The sequence below is a fragment of the Delphinapterus leucas genome, chromosome 9 (assembly GCF_059928025.1).
Source record: "Delphinapterus leucas isolate spDelLeu-1000000601 "Yukka" chromosome 9, BTC_Dleu_Yukka2, whole genome shotgun sequence".
Classification (NCBI taxonomy): domain Eukaryota; kingdom Metazoa; phylum Chordata; class Mammalia; order Artiodactyla; family Monodontidae; genus Delphinapterus; species Delphinapterus leucas.
This window is the reverse complement of record NC_143137.1, coordinates 101,416,000-101,435,509: the sequence shown is the minus strand read 5'-3', so window position 1 is coordinate 101,435,509 and position 19,510 is coordinate 101,416,000. Positions and strand designations below refer to the sequence as shown.

Below are 19,510 nucleotides of genomic sequence, written 5' to 3'. Positions count from 1 at the left end.
GGTGACCTCTCATAACAATAATTCTGCTTCCCAAGTAGACTCTGGTGCTCATTTCACTTTCCTGACCCAGGCCTCTGGGTGGTTGCCCACTGTGTCTTTCTTAGCCCAGTGTGGCTTGCTCAGTTTCCAGCCCTATAATTTGGCCTGTGGTGGAGGCCCATAACTTTGAAGCAAAAATGGTAACCCCCAAATTATTTAACTTTTTATTTTGAAATAATTTTAGATTTATAGAAGAGTTTCCACTTATCTTTACTCAGCACCTACCCTTAATGTTAACATCTTCCAGAACCATGGTATATTGGTCAAAATTAAGAAAGTAACATTGGTATACTATTGAAAATGTAGCTCAGACTTTATTTGGATTTCATCAGCATTTCCATCAATGTTTTTCTCTTTCAGGATCCAGTCCAATGTACCTTGTTGCATTAAATCATCATCTCTCCTTAGAAGCCCCCTACCTGGGACAATCTCTTAGTCTTTCCTTACTTCTCATGACCTAAGCAGTTTTGCAACATGTTCCATTAGGGAAGACAGCATGTTTTAAAGTTACAGTGAGTTAAAAATGTCTTAGAGGAGAAAGATATTATAAAAGGCTTTTCACAGTTTAAAATGTGGGGTTAAGGTATAGTTTTAAAAAATAGGATCAAGGCTTCCCTGGTGGCGCAGTGGCTGAGAGTCCACCTGCCGATGCAGAGGACATGGGTTCGTGCCCCAGTCCGGGAAGATCCCACATGCCGCAGAGCGGCTGGGCCCGTGAGCCATGGCCACTGAGCCTGCGCGTCCGGAGCCTGTGCTCCGCAACAGGAGAGGCCACAAAAGTGAGAGGCCCACGTACCGCAAAAACAAAAACAAAACAAACAAAAAAAAAACCAGAGAGCTGGTGGGAAGAAGCTGCATAGCACAGGGAGATCAGCTCCGTGCTTTGTAACCACCTAGAGGGGTGGGATAGGAAGGGTGGGAGGGAAACCCACCCTATACATATATACATATATATGTATATGTATAGCTGATTCACTTTGTTATACAGCAGAAACTAACACACCATTGTAAAGCAATTTTACTCCAATAAACAAAACAAACCAAAAAAACTACAGAGGCAGAAGTAGATTAGTGGTTTCCTGGGATAGGATTGGCTATAGGAAGTAGTTGCCAATGTGTACCAGGGTTTTTTGAGATGATGAAAATGTTCTACAATTGATTTTACATAAATGTACTAAACTTAGGTGATTTGTACACTTAAGTTAATTTATGGTATGTAAATTATATCAATAAAACTCTTAAGTAAAAAAGAGAGATTACAGTTCAAAATGGATAAAAGAGCTGTTCTGTTTTGCTTTTCTGTATTTATTTCCCCTTGTTTGGCTTGAAGCATCCATTTCCTTCAGGAAAGTTTAGAATTATTGATGTATGAATTCAAGTAGAAGGAGTTAATATTTAGCTTCTAACATTCAAATTATAAATTTACATAAGGTAATAATGCTAAAAACTAAACTGTTGATATAGAAACCTTCCTAAATTCCTTTATTTTCCCATTTCACAGATTAACAGCCAAGAATAGTAACTGGAGTGTGTGAAGGAAAAACATGACCTGCCATATCAATAAACAAATGATGTTGCATCCATCAAGCCCTCAGCCCCTGCAGTGTACACCCTGAGGGCATTCAGGATAGAGAAACATAGGATACTGGACCTAGAGAATTAAGATGTAGATCCAAGGAATGATTTCAATGAGCCGACTCCTGCATCTTCCTATATGTAGAAATGTGCTAAATTCATTAACTAGAGATATCTTTTTTTTTTTTTTAATTAATAGTAATCTTTTGAAGCTCCAACTACCTGGTCTTTGTTGCAAAAACTCTTTAAATATCCTGGTTCCCCCTTACCTCTTCAGAGCAGTCCCTCAGAGCAATCTGAGAGGCTGCATCCCGGCCTCAAGTCCTCAGTTTTGTTCACCAAATAAAACATAATTCTCAGCTTTTAGGTTGTGCACTTTTTTTCAGTCAACAAGTGCAATCTTGTGGGTGGAATCTGGCCTGCTGACTTTTGTAAGGAAACAATAAGTAAAACAGTCCCTGGGACACAGCTACAACCTTACCCCTCGCCCCTTGCAGCTTTAATGCTGCAATGGCCCAGCTTGAGTCGTTGTGAAAGGAAACTCATAGCCCTTAAAGCCTAAAATATTTGCTTTCTGGCCCTTTACAGAAAAAGCATTCCAGCTTCCGAAAAGACAGCTGCTGGCCAATATGGAAATTCCAGTGTCTTTTATCCTGAAAGATTGTTTAAAGAAACATGAAAGAAGGGGGTCAGGAATCAATTTTCTTCCTTTTGTTTTCTTGTGACCACAAGACCCTTCTATGGGGGAAACACTGGGGAGAAATTTTATTTTTAACTTTAAAAATTTTAATTAATTTATTTTGGCAGGGAAATAAATTTCTATAGTTCAAAATTCAAAAAATAGAAAGGTCTTACACTAAAATTCCCCTTCCTGACTCTGTACCCCATCTTGCAATGCCCCTCCCCAGATGCAACCAGCATTGTATGTTACTTATTATCTCTCCCAGAGTTACTTTAAGCATGCACTTTTCTTTTTTTATGATATGCTTTTATATGTTTTCTAAAATATTTCTTTTATTAAAAAAATGATGAATGGGATATTTTTGTTCATATGCCATTTGCCAATACTGTATAACTGTAGGATAAAATTCTGGAAGTGGAATTGATGAGACAAAGGACATATGCATTTATAATTTAAAGATATTACCAAATTACCTGCAAAAAGTTTCAACAAACTGTCTCCACTGTAGGAAAGTGGCTTTTTCCCCATACACTCACCAACAGAGCATCTCACCAAAATGGCCAATCAATGCTAGTAACAAAGACAGCGGAGATCCCTTTGTTCCTGCTTTTCCATGAGGACAAAGAGTGTCTCTGTCCTGCACATATTTATCTATCATGAGGAAAAGAAAGGGAATAAAATATAAAGGATAGAGAATTGCTGTAAATGGACAAGATCATCCAAAACATCCCGTTTAGGAGGTTGTTGAAATTAGAATGGACAGAATGTTTGAATTAGGAGAAATTCTGAATTAAATTCAGTCAATGCTGAAGAAGTATGCCCAGAAAAATCTAAATGCGCCCTGAAATTCCTCAGGGTTATTTGTAATAAATGACTGGGTGTCTTGAGAATGCAAGAGAAACATTTTTTCTTGAATGCCCAAACTTAAGTATCATTACCTTTGCAATCCTGATATTATAAGTCAGAGCGTGAACAGTATGATAGAGACCTCCTTATGTGTACCAGGAACCAAGGGTTTAATAAAGGGACTCAAAAGACGTGTGTAACCATGGGAAGGGCTGCAGAACGGCAGGTCAGGAGGCCAGCACCAGCCTCCTCCGCCTGCATCAACAAAGCAGGTGTCTCTCCACAGCCGACCTGCAAGCCACCTGGCTCTCAGGAAACTCTGGACAGCTCACCTCTTGCGGAGAGTCCAACTCTAGTCCACGTGGGGAGTGGGTTTAGGGAACTGTAGGCCTCACTTTCTCCTCAGTAATGCATTTTTGTAATCATACTGTGAAGCTGATTTTTTTTTTTCTTTAACACAGTATCATGAACATTTCCCATAACTTTAATTTTTTTTTTTTTTTTTTTTTTTTTTTTTTGCGGTACGCGGGCCTCTCACTGTTGTGGCCTCTCCCTTTGCAGAGCACAGGCTCTGGACGCGCAGTCCCAGCGGCCATGGCTCACGGGCCCAGCCGCTCCGCGAACCTGTGTCCCCTGCATCGGCAGGCGGACTCTCAACCACTGTGCCACCAGGGAAGACCCATTTTTTAATATTTTTTAATCACAATTTTTATTGACTTTTTCATCGAATGAAATATTCTGGGGCATGTGATAGTTTCTGGTTTTTAACTGCTATAAACGATTTTGTAATGGAAATTCTAATATATTTATATTTTATCACTGATTAAATATCCTTCTTCAATATTCCTGAAAGCGAAATGAAGAGGTAGAAGGCAAGATACATTTTTAAGAAGAAAATAATTCACACAAGTAGATCAGAATAACATAATTCCCTAACTATGTCTGAAAATTACCACTTTAGAAATACTATATAGTTTCATTAAAATAATCTAAAATATATACATATAAACAAACAAGAATCTCTGCTAACTTGATAGACAAATGATGACATCATACGTTTATTTAAATCTTTGGTTTATTAATGAGTTTGGACAATTTTTTATTCTTGTTGCTTGCATTGCTTTAACATCTTAAAAGTGTTGTGAGATGATAATTAATGATGATAATGGATTTTTTTATGCCTGTTTCTGGTTTTAATGGAATGTTTTCTTGCACCATGATTCTCAAGCTTCACTCATTCTGTTAAAAATTATGGTAACAGGGTGACGATGCCTTTCCAACGCTAATGATGGGGGTTTGTGGCAGAGATTTGCAATGTGGAGGCGGGGAGAAGTGAGAAGAGAAGTGTGTTTTCTGACTGGGCCCCAGGGAGTCTGGAAAGGCCATCTGGGGAGCATCCCCTAAAGGTCCCACATCCCAGCTCCTCAGCTTTATGTGTAACTGCAGGTGAGCCTCTGAGGTGCCTTGCTTTGTGCTATGAGCGTGTGTTCCCACTCCTTAAAACAAAAATAAGGAAAGCAATGTATTTTATATGCCTTCACCTGCTTTCTGAGGCATAATAACTTTATACATTTACATATGTATTCACCTAGTTGTATTTAAAATATTGTTATGCACTGTTTGCTATGATCTCTTTAAGCAGGGTTGAGGGTGGATGATGTTTTCAAGCAGTTTGCTGAACAGTCTTTGTTCAAAATGAGCAAGCTGAAGCTAGTTCCAATATAATCAGTGCATTATTAAGCAATTAGCAGGGACATCATTCAGTGTAGTTCAGTTAGAGCTGTAAAAGTCTTTGCTCTCTCAAATGTGTTTATTAAATTATAATATTCTTATTTCTGCAAAGAAGTTTGGAATAAACTGAAAACATTACTAGGTGTCTCCAATGGATAATTATGCATCATTTAAAGCACACATTTTCAGGTTGCTCTTCATTACCTTTGAGCTATTTAATAATTTTGTAAGTTTTAGGTAACTGACAGTAATGCAAAATAATTCTTGCCTATGGATGCACAAATCAATTCTGTTCTTTAGAAGTTCTGTTAACTCCCCATCCAGGGTTTGGGTCTCCTCCAAATCCTCTGCTCCTCCCTGAAAAATTCAGTTTTGAGTCTACCTATAAATATGTTTCCTTTACTCTCTGTCACGTTCCTATTCGTTCATCTTCTCTCTCTCTGTCCCACTTTTACTTCTCCTTTGAATCTGTTGTAAAATTTTCCTGGTTCCCTCAATGTAGAGTTAAAATTCTTAACATGTGTTTTATATATTATATATTATGCATATTATTTATAATACATAATATATATTAGTCATAATTTATCACTTTTTGTAGTATCTGTTAGCCCTCCATTTTATTATTCCTACTTTTCTGATCTTATTTTTAAGTTATGAATGGTCGTATTTTGGGAATAGGTTTAAATTTGTTCTTTGGGGAAAGAGATCTTTAACAACATTATCTACGTGACCTGTTTTCATTAAGGTAAAAGCAAAGGACTCATTATGAAATGCTGCAAGCGATCCCATAATGATGATGTGTTTGGGAACTGCCCACCCCCATTGGTGGTATCCTGCAGTGTGCCTTTCAGCTATACTTGTTTCTGATTGAAACTAATTTCATTAGACTCTTCTTCATGGATCCCTAAATAATGGTCTAAAAGTTCACCATTTTTTACATCTTTCTATAGTTAGGCTCCTACCAGAACCATTGCCAGTTATTTGCAAAGTTAATCTATCTAATGGATGCCTAGAATTTTGAGATGTGCAAGGGGACCCAAATAATGGATGAGGATAGTATAGATACTCTTAGAGAGAAGCATATATAGACAGTGATCTATCTACTTGAGTAGGAGTCATTTGGAAGCCCTCTATTCAAGACGGGCAGGTATTCCTGGGATCACCCAGACGGGAGAGAACATGTTATGTGTGAATAGGAAAAGATGCATACTCGAGGGTGTGTGATGTAGGAGCTAGTTAAGGGGATGGTGGGGCTTTGAATCCCATACCTAAGAGCTGCCTCCTCTTTATGTAAACAAACTAAAACAACTACAAAAATACAGCCTGTTGCATCAAATTGGCAAAATGATTGAAGGAGCAAGACCGAAAAGATAATTAGGTTGGGAAAGAATAACATTTAAGATGAAATTTTTATTTAGTCAATTTTATTTACAGAGGGAAATGGCCCAGAATCTTTTGACAGAGTCTGGTTGCTTTAGACAGAAGATCAAGGCAAAATAAAGGAAAAAAGAAACATACAGATGCCAACTTTAGTCCCTTCAGGCCAATCCACTATGGGTCACCTCATCCAACACTAAGGAGACACAGAGATTCCCCACAGTCCTCCCACCTGCAACAGAGCTGAAGCCTGCAATTTTATGTCTCCTGGACTACTGAGAAACATATCTTTACTATAAAGGTAAATAATGCTGCCCTCTGAAAGCCATATTCTCTCTCTCTCTCTTTTCAAATAAAGTAAAACTCAAGGTTTATTCAAACTTTTTATGTTCATACTGTGTAAATGTGTTTTAAAAAAACCCTTGACTCAATGCCTGTTTATTTTTAATAATCTCACCTTTTTAAATTGAAGTTTGAGAACATGATTTCCTTTGATCTTTACATTCATACTAACTGATGAGACAACATTTAGACACATTCTAAAACAAGATCACGATATTTCATGTCTCCAAATTGAAAAACAAGACTATTTTGGAGATTACTTCTGTTTCTCTGCTTGTGAACACATCGATTGAAAGAAATTGGAAATATGTATTCCTTTGAAGATTCAGTTGTTCTAACATGCATCCAATCACCCAAAAATAGTTATTCAGCACATACATTATGCTAGATAGCACATTACAAATAAATTAATCAAAATAGATATGTGTCTCATGAAACCTACGTTCTTAGTGGGAAAAATAAATTCCAAAGAAAATTATAAGGTGCTGTGAAAGTCAACAAGCATTTGAAGTGGGAGGGGTATAATGATACCAGTAATTTAATACATTTTCTACATGATGTAACAAATTTTGGGGGCTAGTTCCAAGTAGGATAAGAACTCTATTTCTAACATAAGCTAATTTCTACAAATTGATTGCTATATTTGAAAAGCATGCATGCAAGAGCAACAATGAAAAATCAGCTCATTACCAAAACATTTTGTAAACAGTTCCAGAGGGTAAGAATGCTTGATAAAGATACAGATGCATTTAGTTGTGAGTTTCATCTGAGCATTATTTAAAACTGTGTGCAGCCACAGAGGGAAGAGGTCATATATTTGATTCTCCCAGGCAATGGCAGATTGAGGTTTTTTTGAAATGTCAGCATAACCTGACAATTCATAGCTTTGTGCAACACTATTAATAACATGGTTATTATCCTCTTGATGGATTCCCTTCTTCAGGAAAATTTCAGCTGCAAGAGCAGAGGCAGTTGGGAGCTTCACAAGTGCTGGATCTCATGTACTGGGAAGCTTTTCCCTACTGACTTTTCCTTAGGGAGCTAATGTAGTGAGTCATGGAGAGAAAGCAAACAGCTGTGAAGGTGACAAGCACAGCATCTGCCCCTGGCTCCAAAAGATCCCTAGGCAGGCAGCAGAGCCAGAGTGGTGAGCGTCCTGGCTGCTGGGAAGCATTTTAGATGTAATATACACAGCCATCTGTGAAATATTACAGGTCATTTCTATCCACATATTTTATTTTACATCTGGCTTAGGTAAACATCTTATCCTTCAGTTTACATTTACTGACTAAAGCTGCTGGACCATGGCTTACAATTACCTCAAAATTTATTGGTGGACAATAAATATATCTGTGCTTTTCTGTATTTGCTAAGAAAACACATCTGAATTCTTCCTAAATTATAAGGAGAAGTGATTTCTGAACGCAAAACATTAAAATTTAGATGATTCTTTTTAATATAAAGGAAGAACTTGGGGAAAACATTGTGGTGTTCTTTGTACACATTTTGCTCTTTTCAATCAATATGCAAGTAATATTTACCACAAGTACTGGGATTATGTAATGAGTAAGTCGGATGTAGTGAAACAAATAGAATAGGAATAATTAAAAATAACATAAATATTTAGCTGTGGAAGGAGCAAGATACACATATACCCTTTCTTTTAACATTGATTTATTTATTTAGTTAGTTGTGCCATCTCTTAGTTGCAGCAAGTGGGCTCCTTAGTTGCAGCTCTCCAACTTCTTAGTTGAGGCACGTGGGCAACTAAGGAGCCTGCCTGCCACAACAGAGGAGCCCGGATGCTGCAACTAAGGAGACGGCAAGCTGCAACTAAGGAACCCACATATAACCTTTGTCTTAAAATTTCACTAACTCATTTCAACTCTAAGATTCTAGCTCCTCACTCACTCTAGGTAGCATAATCCCAGTTTAGTTCTGAAAAATTAAGCCATTTTTATTCAGCAGGTATTCATTAACCATTTTATGTTCAAGGTTTTATGCTAAGTATTGTAGACAGTGAAGTTGATAAAAGAGACTGCAATGCTGTTTGTGGTCTTGAGGGAAAACAGAATTAAATAAGCAGTTTACATGATGAAGTAATGTCATATGTCTCTAAATGGAAGATGAAGTCTATTGTAGGAGCCCATTCATAGCAAGAGCTGCTACCTCCATGTGAGAGAGTGCTGGAGGATTCTCAACAAAAGAGTTTTCTAATTTGTGTCCTTCCATAGATATATAAATGGATAAAGAAGATGCGGTGTATATATACAATGTACTATTACTCAGCTATTAAAGAAATCTTGTCATCTGCAACAACATGGATGGATCTGGAATGTATCATGCTAAGTGAAATAAGTCAGACAAAGAAAGACAAATACTGTGTGATCTCACTCATGTGTGGAATGTGAAAAACAAAACAAGCAAAACAGTGTCATAGATAGAGAGAACAAACAACTGGTTGCCAGAGGGGAGTAGGATGAGGGTTTGAGTGAAATAGTTGAAGGGTATTAAGAAGTACAAACCTCCTGTTATAAAATAAGTAAGCCACAGAAATGTAATATACAGCATAAGGAATATAGTCAATAATGTTGTAGAAACTTTGTATGGGGACAGATGGTTACTAGAATTATTGTGGTGATTATTTCATAATGTGTGCAAGTATCGAAACACTATGTGGTACACCTGAAACTAACATAATATTGTATGTCAACTATATTTTTGTTTTCTAAAAAAAGGAAAAAAGAAGCACATAATTCCTGGCACAATTGTTATGTTGATGTGATCAGGCTATGGTAGAGAATAGCTGATGTATTCGTTTCTCCCTTTTCTTGGCCTGACATAACAATGATTCCTTCATTTTTGTGAAAACAATGAGACAGAGTTTTTCAATCTTCTAAAAATTTGGTCTCTATTAAATGCAACGACTAAGCAATATTGAGCCATACCTGAGCTGGTACGTTTCTCAACTCTGGATCTGCCATTGTTCTCTATGTGAGTGGAGTTGAAGAGTGAGTTTGCTGGCAATCTACATCAATCTACTGGCAATATCAGTGCAGAGACTTCTGGATAACTATTATTCTTAGAAGGGTAGAGTTACTGAAATTCAATTACAACTTATTTTTGCCTTATCTGTGGTATAAATTGATAAGCCACACACACACACACACACACACACACACACACACACGCACTGAATCTAATTAAATGAGAATTTTCCCTCTTCAGGCAATATGAGGTAGATATCCAGCTTTGTGGTGACAAATGTTTAACAACTGACTCTCCAGAAAAAAAAAAAAAGTGTGTGTGTTATTATAAGGCAGTTTATTATAAATTTTACAGATATTAAGAATGTGTAGCACTCAGTTTACAAATAATCATAAATATATATAATAACTTTTATTGTAAATTCTTATAGCCAATTAATTCTTATTGAAGGCTTTCACTGATTTTGTCTGAACTCCTGTGTTTGTAACCATCTATGATGCAATATAACCATTATTTGATAAAATTAGAATACAAATAAATGATTGATTACTAACTGGTTCAGCAAAGAAGTTACTTACGTCATCAACAAATGAGTATAATCCTGACATGAATCATTTGTTTATGTTAACAAGTGTGATGAAAGTGAAGCAGGTGGATGTATGTCAGAACTTCATTTGCTTGCCTATGACAAGAGAGACTTCTTTGTTGAATAAGATAGTAGTTTTCAAATATTAGTATAATATTTTCTCACTTCTTTGAACTATAGACACAATGTAATTGCCTGACATGATACAATTTTAAGTTTACTCAGTATTATTAATATTTTCTCTTTCATTCTTTTAAGTCCAGAAATCAACAAAACAATGAATTAACACTTGATTTTTAGCATTTGAAGGTCTCTGTGATAAAACACACTCATGACGGCTGATTTCGTGTGGCTGACATGGCCTTACTTAATGTGGAGGTGGGAATTTTCCAAGCAGCACACCATTCTATAGGGTTTTCATAATACAGAGACGGTAGACGTAAGTAGTCTCTAATCTCTACCCTCAGGAGCATATGTGTAGTAAAATGCTGTACAAAAATTAAGAGGTAACAAGTCTTAATCATTCATTACCTTTGATTTTAGTATAATTTATTTCATTTTGTATTGATTTGCTTTTTGATAATGACTATGTTTAAAATCTGACTTCCAAAATTCTTGAAATTTGTCAGTTATCTCTTGTGATCTGGTATGAACCAGCTCCATCACATCATTGGTTTATCCTATGTAAAAGCAATGGCTAAAATCTAATAATTTTCCTAATGTACAAAGAGGAAACTGATTATAAGATGGTGTAAAGGGCTCTGGACCTGTATGATCTCAGGAACTTCTCTGACATAAGCATGTGACTTACATGAAGGGTGGGTGGGGAAGAACACCTGTATGTGAGGTCAGGAGGACTCCGATCTAAATGAAGGAGCAGCCTTCATACTATTATGTATCATAAAGGAGACATCAGTCCTTCAAAATGCAAACTGAGCTCCTGGTCCTGCCCGCTGAGACTTTGGGCAATTTGTTCAACTTCCAATTCTGTTTTCTCATCTATTAAATGGAAGTAAGGCAACTTACAGGGTCTTTTTAAAATTTTCATAAGTCGTGTGTAAAATTTTAGAATATTGCCTGGCATACTACGTGGTAGCTACTATCTGGAAATCTTCAGACTTCTCCCAAGTTGTGTCTCTGAATCTGTCTCTGAATTCCCTGATTCTGAATTTCACCTATTATTTTTGCAGAGAATAAAGTTTGAATATACAGTTATTTTGCATAATCCATGCTAATCTTGAACTCAATTGAACAAAGAAAATGGGCTTTAGGAAAAATTCTCTTAGAAGATAGAAAAATATTGTAAATAACTCTTGTCTGAAGATGTGTAAATACTGTGGTATAGGAATTTAGATAAAATGATGGAAAATCATGTCATTGACACATTAAATTTTGGAAGTGTTGTTCTATCTCTCTGAACTTCTGTCTCCTCACTTGTGTAAAGTGAGTTATAAATAAGTTTTTAATTTTATTTGTAAATGTGTCAGTATTTACCTCTGAAGAATGGGACTCTTTTTGTAAAGAAAAATAACCAAGATATCATTAATTATGATTAATGATGATTTCTTAATCATAATATGTATTTCACAGGACTGTTTGAGAGATCAGAGGTAACACATGCAAAATCACCCTGCGTTATTGGCCTCTAAGGACTTTTATTAATATAATTACTATTGTTATTAGGTACAAATATTTTATATCCTTCTAAAAGGAGGCATCTAAAATATAATGACAAATAAGTGAGTTTGCACCTACCTCATTTAGGTGAAATTATAGTTAACAGGAGTAGCTTGCCTGAAAATTTCTTTTATATTACAATGAATTATTTTTCTCTAGAGATATCATTGAATTACTACTGGAATTTTATTCAAATAAGGTTGTAAGCAGTACCAAACGAGTTTCCAAAGTCATAAAACACTTGCACCTGTTACATTCTGTTCAACTTGATTTACTTTCCCCTGAAAATGTTGACATAAAAAAGTGGAGGTGTTATTCTTCCATATTTTCATAAGGAATTAAGGCTACCGAAGAGGACATCCCTGAGTTCTTTTATCTGTAACATGAAGAGATTGTATAGTTTGTTTCATTACCTATTATAAGAGATTCACTGATATTTTTTCTATCAACAAGGTTAAGTTTACCCTCGAAAATGTGTGAAATTTCTAATGCTTTGAGCCTGTTCCAAATTTGGTTTTCTATGTCCCTTTTGAACTGTCTCCCACTCTTGGCAATGGTGTCCAACACTCTGATAATTCAACTTGACTAAATTTCTCAAGTCCAGGAGAAAGCATTTGCATCTTTAATTACAGCCTATGATTATTGTGACAATTAGTTCAATAGTTTCATGATAAAATTAAGGCTGCAAATAGAATATGTACTGTGGTCATGACTCTTGATTGAGACTGATGCTGATGCTTATGAAAGGAACAGAAGTCATTGCATTACTTTATATTCATTATTGTAGCTCACTTTGGCTTCTTTCATGCCTAAAATTAGAGCTTATTTGTTGTGGCCAATAAGGGCATGATGTTTCTTAGTCTCACAGCTTTGCTCTGAAGATTCGGACTGTTATGGCCACAGATACCACACATAGTGTAACAGGTCCAGAGAGATGATACAAATCTGGTCTTTGTTTTTGTTTGATCTGCTTTAGTTTTAGAAGTGGAGCAGAAGTGAGAGTGCCAGATCACCTTAAATTATCCAGGGTGTTTTCAGGCTTCACAGGACAGTGAAGTAGTTCAAACAGTTTTCAAACTGGGTTCTCAAAACTTGAATTGTTAAAATGTATTTGGGAAAGTATTTTTGTAATGACTTTTATTTCTCACATGTGATTATTTCCCCAAAATCCCTACTCCCATTCGTAACTAAAGATGTCTGCTCTGACTCCTCACCAGCTATCATGGAATCATAGTTAATTTAGTGATAGATTCACCCATTTATTCCAAAAACTGGGTCAACTATTTACCCACTCTTTATTTTCCACTTACAGTGGAGCAAATTTGAGTTCCCTTGAAAATTAATTAATGATGTATTATCTTATTATTAAAGTTAGGCAACCACTGCCATAGGTATGTGCTGTTATCTTCAAATAGCTGTGGCTCAAAAAGGAATTATGGCTCTTATGTTCAACAACTATTATTTTTAGCTCAACTCAATCCTTTGGAAAAGAAGAGAAGAAGAAGAAGGAGAAGAAGAAGAAGAAGAAGAAGAAGAAGAAGAAGAAAGAAGAAGAAGAAGAAGAAGAAGAAGAAGAAGAAGAAGAAGAAGAAGAAGAAGAAGAAGAAGAAGAAGAAGAAGAAGGAGAAGAAGGAGAAGAGGAAGGAGAAGAAGGAGAAGGAGAAGGAGAAGGAGAATAGGAATGAGAAGGAGGGAAAAAAAGCAGATTACAACCATGCAGGACATGAAAATCCAGCCCATTCACACCTATTTTTCCTCCAAGAATGAAGCACTTCCTGAAATTTAGGATGAATTCAGACCACCAAGTCAATGAATACCATTTGTAAATAGCATCCCTGACTTCAGCTGCATGTGATTGGCTGCTTTCATTCACACAGAACAACCTGTGTGGTTGTCTTTTCTCAGCCTCTCTCACCCACATGTGTGCTCTGCCTTCTCCTCAGTAACAACATAATCAACTGCTGGCAGCATCACCAGGAGGCTTTCCAGTCCCCAAACTTGTAGTCATTGTCTAGCATCCACAGAAAAGTCTTTTCTCTCATGAAGCTGCCACGCACAAAAACTAATAACAAGCGAAACCTTGGACACATAAGCAGGAAAAGGAGTGAAAGTGAAAAACCTCACTCTTGAGGGTTCGGTTTCAATGCCTGTTTAGGCTGGGCATCTACATGAATTTATCCAGTGTTTACATGCCAGGCCACAGGGAAAGATTAGAAGGGGGGAAAAATAAAAAATTATCTTATATTTCTGATAGATAACAATCAAATATTAAAATGAGAAATGAAATTGTTATTTGCTGTCTAGTAAGAAAGATGGTTGAAGTTATTAATATTACCATGCAAATCATCTGAATCTTAGTAGATATTTTAAGACAGTATTGATCTATATTAATTGAAAAGATATTTTTGCCTTTCCTGTTACTTTATATATGAAGACATTTCTCTTCTGTACATGGCTTTTATTTATGAGGTTAATTACTTTTTATTTAGAGTTACCTGGGAAGAAAAATGCAATAATTTTTCTATGAGGGTCTGGCCCTTGGAAGAACTTATATATATGGATATGGAATAGGGGGGCCCCTTAACAACTACACGTATGTATTGTTTGCTGTTCTTTTGCTCACTGGGTTATTGTACAATGGCTCAGTATTAATGTCCCATAGAGAGTTTCCAAAGAGAGGTTTATAATTTAGTCTCAGCTTCAGCGTCTATTATCTGCTTTTAAAAGTGAAATTGTTAGCTCCATCTTGGTAATGCTTGGTAACAATCATTGATCCATTATGTGTTCAATCCTGGGGACCTCAGAATGTTATAGCACACATCATTTCTAATTACCCTAACATTAGTTCTTGGAGTTTACTTCCAATGTACTGATTAAATGTTGGCCACTAAAATGTATAAATTTATAAGTAAAAATGTAAAGACAGGTCTCTGATCTAAGATAAGTAGGTCAAAAATTATGAGTAAGTATACTCTTTGTATTACCATTTATTCTTTTTCTGGAAACTATAAAATAATTGATATTCTTTTTTGATCATAAACTCCTCCCTGAAAATAAAATTTGTCAAACTAGTTATCAGTAACAATATGTATTAAGTACTTTTGGCTGGAAATTATATAATGGTGTGGAAATTCTTGAATTTTTCTGGGGTCAAGAAAAATTAAGGAAAAAAAAATTTCATGAAAATTTCAATTTTCTTTTTTATGCTGTATAGATAAGATTTATATTAAATTGAAGTACTTAATTTAATTATATAAAATATTATAAAATGTTTGGTTAATAATTGATAGTACTATTCAGAATTTTAGCTTTTATTGAAGAACTATTTTTCCCCCAAATACTGAAAACAAGGATAATCATGTAGGTAATATTTAAGAACAACAAAATTATTGCTTTATAAGTTACAGTTAGACGTGAGTTCTCCATAGTCCTCTCTGCCAAAGCGAAAATTTTTGTTTGGGGAATTCGCTCTAGTCATAATCATGTATGTTATTAGATAGTTGTGTGATTGAGTTCTTGACAGAGTATTTGGCTCTTACTGTCAAGGTTGGCTTTCTTCTGGTTACTCAGTCAGCCACTGTAGTAGGCTGAATAATAACCGCCTGAAGACGTTAGGTTATAATCCCTCCAACTTGTAAACGTTAGCTTAGGAGGAACTAGAGTCTTTGCAAATGCAATTACATTAAGGATTTTGAGATGGGGAGACTATTTCAGATTACCTGGGAGGGCTTCAAACCCAATCACAGAGTTCTTATAGGAGAGGCAAAGGGAGATTTGACACATAAAGAGGAGGAAAAGACAGTGTATCCACTGAGGCAGAGATTGGAGTGATTTAACCTCTAGCCAAGAGAGTCCTGTTGACCTCCTTGGGCAGCTGAATTTTCCCCCAGAACCTACGGAGGAAGCAAGGCCCTGCCATACTTTGACTCCACCCATTGAAACTGAGTTTAGACTTCTGGCCTCTGGAACTTTAAGAAAACACTTTTTTGTTGTTCTAAGTCACTGAGTCTGAGGTCATTTGTTACAGCAGCCTCAGGAACCTAATAACATCATGTGTGGATCATAATTGTGAACGAACAGGTTAAAAACTGTTGAGTACTACCCCATGAATAACCAGCGAAGGAACCATCACATGATTGTGCCATGTAATTATACTTTCTAAAAAATGGAAACAAATATTGAAACAACTAAATAAAATAGTTGGTAATAACTGCTTATAAATCATTTAATATTAATTATTCATAAGAAATATTGTTTATTTAAAAATAAAAATATATGTGCTCTGAAGATGATACATGATCGAAAATTTTAAAACATAAACCAGTTTTTAATAATATAAATAATACATACATGAAAAAATAAAACAATGCGCAAGTAAAAGGTTCCCATCCACATTCCTGTCCTCCATTCTAAGCACCCAGGCTGCTTAGATTACAGATCTTGATCATTAACTGTTATGCATGTGTGTTTGTATTCTGCATGTGTGAGGGCACACTTTTATCTACATGCCAGAGAGATGGTTATCTTCTTTAAGTAATCACATCAGAATTTACTATCCTTTTCCCATTTAGGCTACTACAGAATATTGAGCAGAGTTCCTTGTGCTATATAGTAGGTTCTGTTGGTTATTTTAAATATATAACCTAAATGGGAAAATAATTTGAAACAGAATAGATGCATGTATATGTATAACTGAATCACTTTGTTGTACACCTGAAACTAACACAACATTGTTAATCAACTATACTCCAATATAAAATTTAAAAAAAAGGATTTACTGTCCTAAATTAGAATATATTATATATTTGTTTCATTTATTGATAACCACGTCTTCTTCCTGAACCTTCACTTTCAGGTTAGTGTGCTTGTTTAGATTGCCCTCTTGTAACTGAACGACCCTCTGTAGGCAAGGCTAGGTCTCTTCAGAGAAAATCAAAACAAAAACCAAACTTATCTTCTCCATTTAAATTTGTTTTTAAATGTTTAAGTGTTTTAAACATGATGGCAATGGGCTGAATGATGTCCCCCCAAAATTCACGTGGTGAAGCTCCAGTCTCTACTTCCTCCCAATGTGACTGCACCATGTACCCAGAAATGTTGAAGTATCTTTGGAACTGTGTAACAGTGGAGGATGAAGGCGTTTCAAGGTACATGCTGGAAAGAGCCTAGTTATCTCGAATGGACAGTTGGTAGAAATATGGACATTAAAGACAATTCTGTTGAAGGCTCAGAAAGAAAAAAGGAGAGTTGGAGAGAAAGCTCTGTTTTCTTGAGATGAAATACATAATCTTAAGTAGAACACTGATAAAATATGAATATTAAAGATGCTGTTTTGTGAGCCCTCAGAAATGAAGAACATGTTATTGGACAATGGAGAAAGGATGATTCTTGTAATAAAGTGTCAACAAACTTGGCTGAACTGTGTTCTAGCCTTTTTCTTTGAAAGGTAGAAGCTGTGAGTGATGAAACTAGGTATTTAGTTTAGGAGGTTTGTAAGCAAACTGTGAAGAAGTGGCTTTCTTTCTTCTTACTGCTTATAGTAAAATGTGAGAGGAAAGAGGTAAATAGAAGGGTAGCAGGCCTGAAATCTTAAGAAGACTCAGGGTTATCATGACAGACGTACCATAAGGGGGCTCCCTGTGAGTCACAGCCTAATATAATCCCCTGCTCTTGAGTGCAGACAGAACCTGTGATTGGTCTTTAGCAAAGAGAATATGACAAACATAAAGAGATTTTACAGATGTAATTGGGTTCCTACTAGGTGGACTTGGGTTCATCAAAAGAGGGAGAATCCTGAGTGGGTCTGACCTAAATACGTGAAAGACTTTAAAAAATAAATTCCCCTGCTAACTTTAAAGAAGTGGCCATGTGTCACATGGTCACAGAAGACCATGTGACTAGGACCTGTATGATTTCTAGGAGCTGAGAGCAGCCCTGGGTCAACAGGCAGCATGAAAGCAGGGACCTCCATCCTATAAACAGGACAAGGAGCTAAATTCTACCAAGAATAGGCCTAGGATAAGACCCCAGGGTCCTGTGAGAGCATGGCCCACACAACACTGAGAATCGAGCTTGCTAGACCCTGAGCAGAGAGCCTAGTTACTCCATGCCAGACCAATGGAAACTGTCAGGTCATGATGAGTGAACAGGATGGTAATTTGAGCATTGCGGTAATTTGTTACACAGCAATACCAAACTAATACAGCTTTGAAATTTGTGGAAACATCATAGAACTATTCCAACCTGGTGGAGAATACATTTTCAAGATAATTTTAAAAACTTATATGTGATTCTGGAGTGTGTTTTTTTGTTTTTGTTTTTGTTTTTAAAGAGTACTATTTGGAAAACTAGCAAAACTTGAATGGTGTCTGAAGAAAATATGACATATCATTAACAGTTTCATCAGAGAAGAGCCACTATGAGTGATTTAGATTTAAGGATTTATTACAGGGATTAGAATATTTGCAGTTGTAAGAGGTGTTACAGTATATGTAGTGTTTTTTATCTCTGCATCTAGATTTGTATTGAGAATATATAAAGAATCTCAAAGTTAACAATAAGTCAAAAAAAAATTTAATAAAGGAAAAATGCATAGTAATGAATAAAAATAAAACAAAAAAATTTGTGGGATGCCATTAAAAAAGGGAAAAGAGAGAAGTTTGTACACTAAATGCTTATACCAGATAAAGGGCAAAGCCTCATATCAATTGTGTAAGTGTCTACCTGAAGGAAATAGAAAAAGAAGAGCAAAATAAACTCAAAGCAAACAGAAGAAAGGGAATAATAAAATAAGAGAAGAAATAAGTTAAACTGAAAACAGAAAATAATAGAAAAGATAATAACAAAGTGATGCTTTGAAATGCTCAGTTACAATTGATAAAGTTCTACCAAGACTGACAAGGATTAAAAGAGAAATGACACAATTTATCAATATCAGAAATGAAATAGGAAATATTACATGTCCTTTAGTTATTAAAAAGATAGTACTAGAATATTATAAACGGCTCTATATGCATATATGTGGCAGGTAGAATGAAATGAACCAATGCCTGATATATACCAAATTTCACTAAATATGTAGTAGGTAATGTAAACAGTTCTATAACTATTAAAGAAATTCAATCCAACCAAAAACTTAAAAAAATAATTAATGTCAATTCCACACAGTCTCTTCCAGAAAATATGAGGAAATATTAATTTCCCAATAATTTTATGAAGCTACCATAACCAGACAAAGACTGCATACATACACAGAAGAAAATTACAAACCAATAACTCTCAAAAACCTAGACACAAAAATTCTCAACAAATAATTAACAGATAAAACTCATCAGTTCAAAACATGGTTATAAACCACAATCAGTGGGGTTGTCTCCCAGGTATTCAAGCCTTTCAAGTATTTGAAAGTCAGTCAATATGATCCTCCATACTCATAGGCTAAAGCAGAAAAACACATGATCAGATCATAAAAACCGTCATTTCAATACTGATTCATGTTAAAAACTGTCAGCAACCTGGAAATAGAGGATGATTCCCTCACCTTAATAAAGAACATCTGCACAAATATACAGCTAACATAATTCAGAATGATGAAAGAATAAATGCATCTCCCCATTCACTGATGTAAAGACAAAGCAAGAATGTATGTTGTTACCACTCCTACTCAA

General features: G+C 35.7%; 1 pseudogene; it reads left to right on the top strand.

The window, feature by feature from the left end:
- Positions 1–19,510, top strand: part of LOC111184583 (acireductone dioxygenase-like) — a 34,800-nt pseudogene that overhangs the window by 334 nt on the left and 14,956 nt on the right.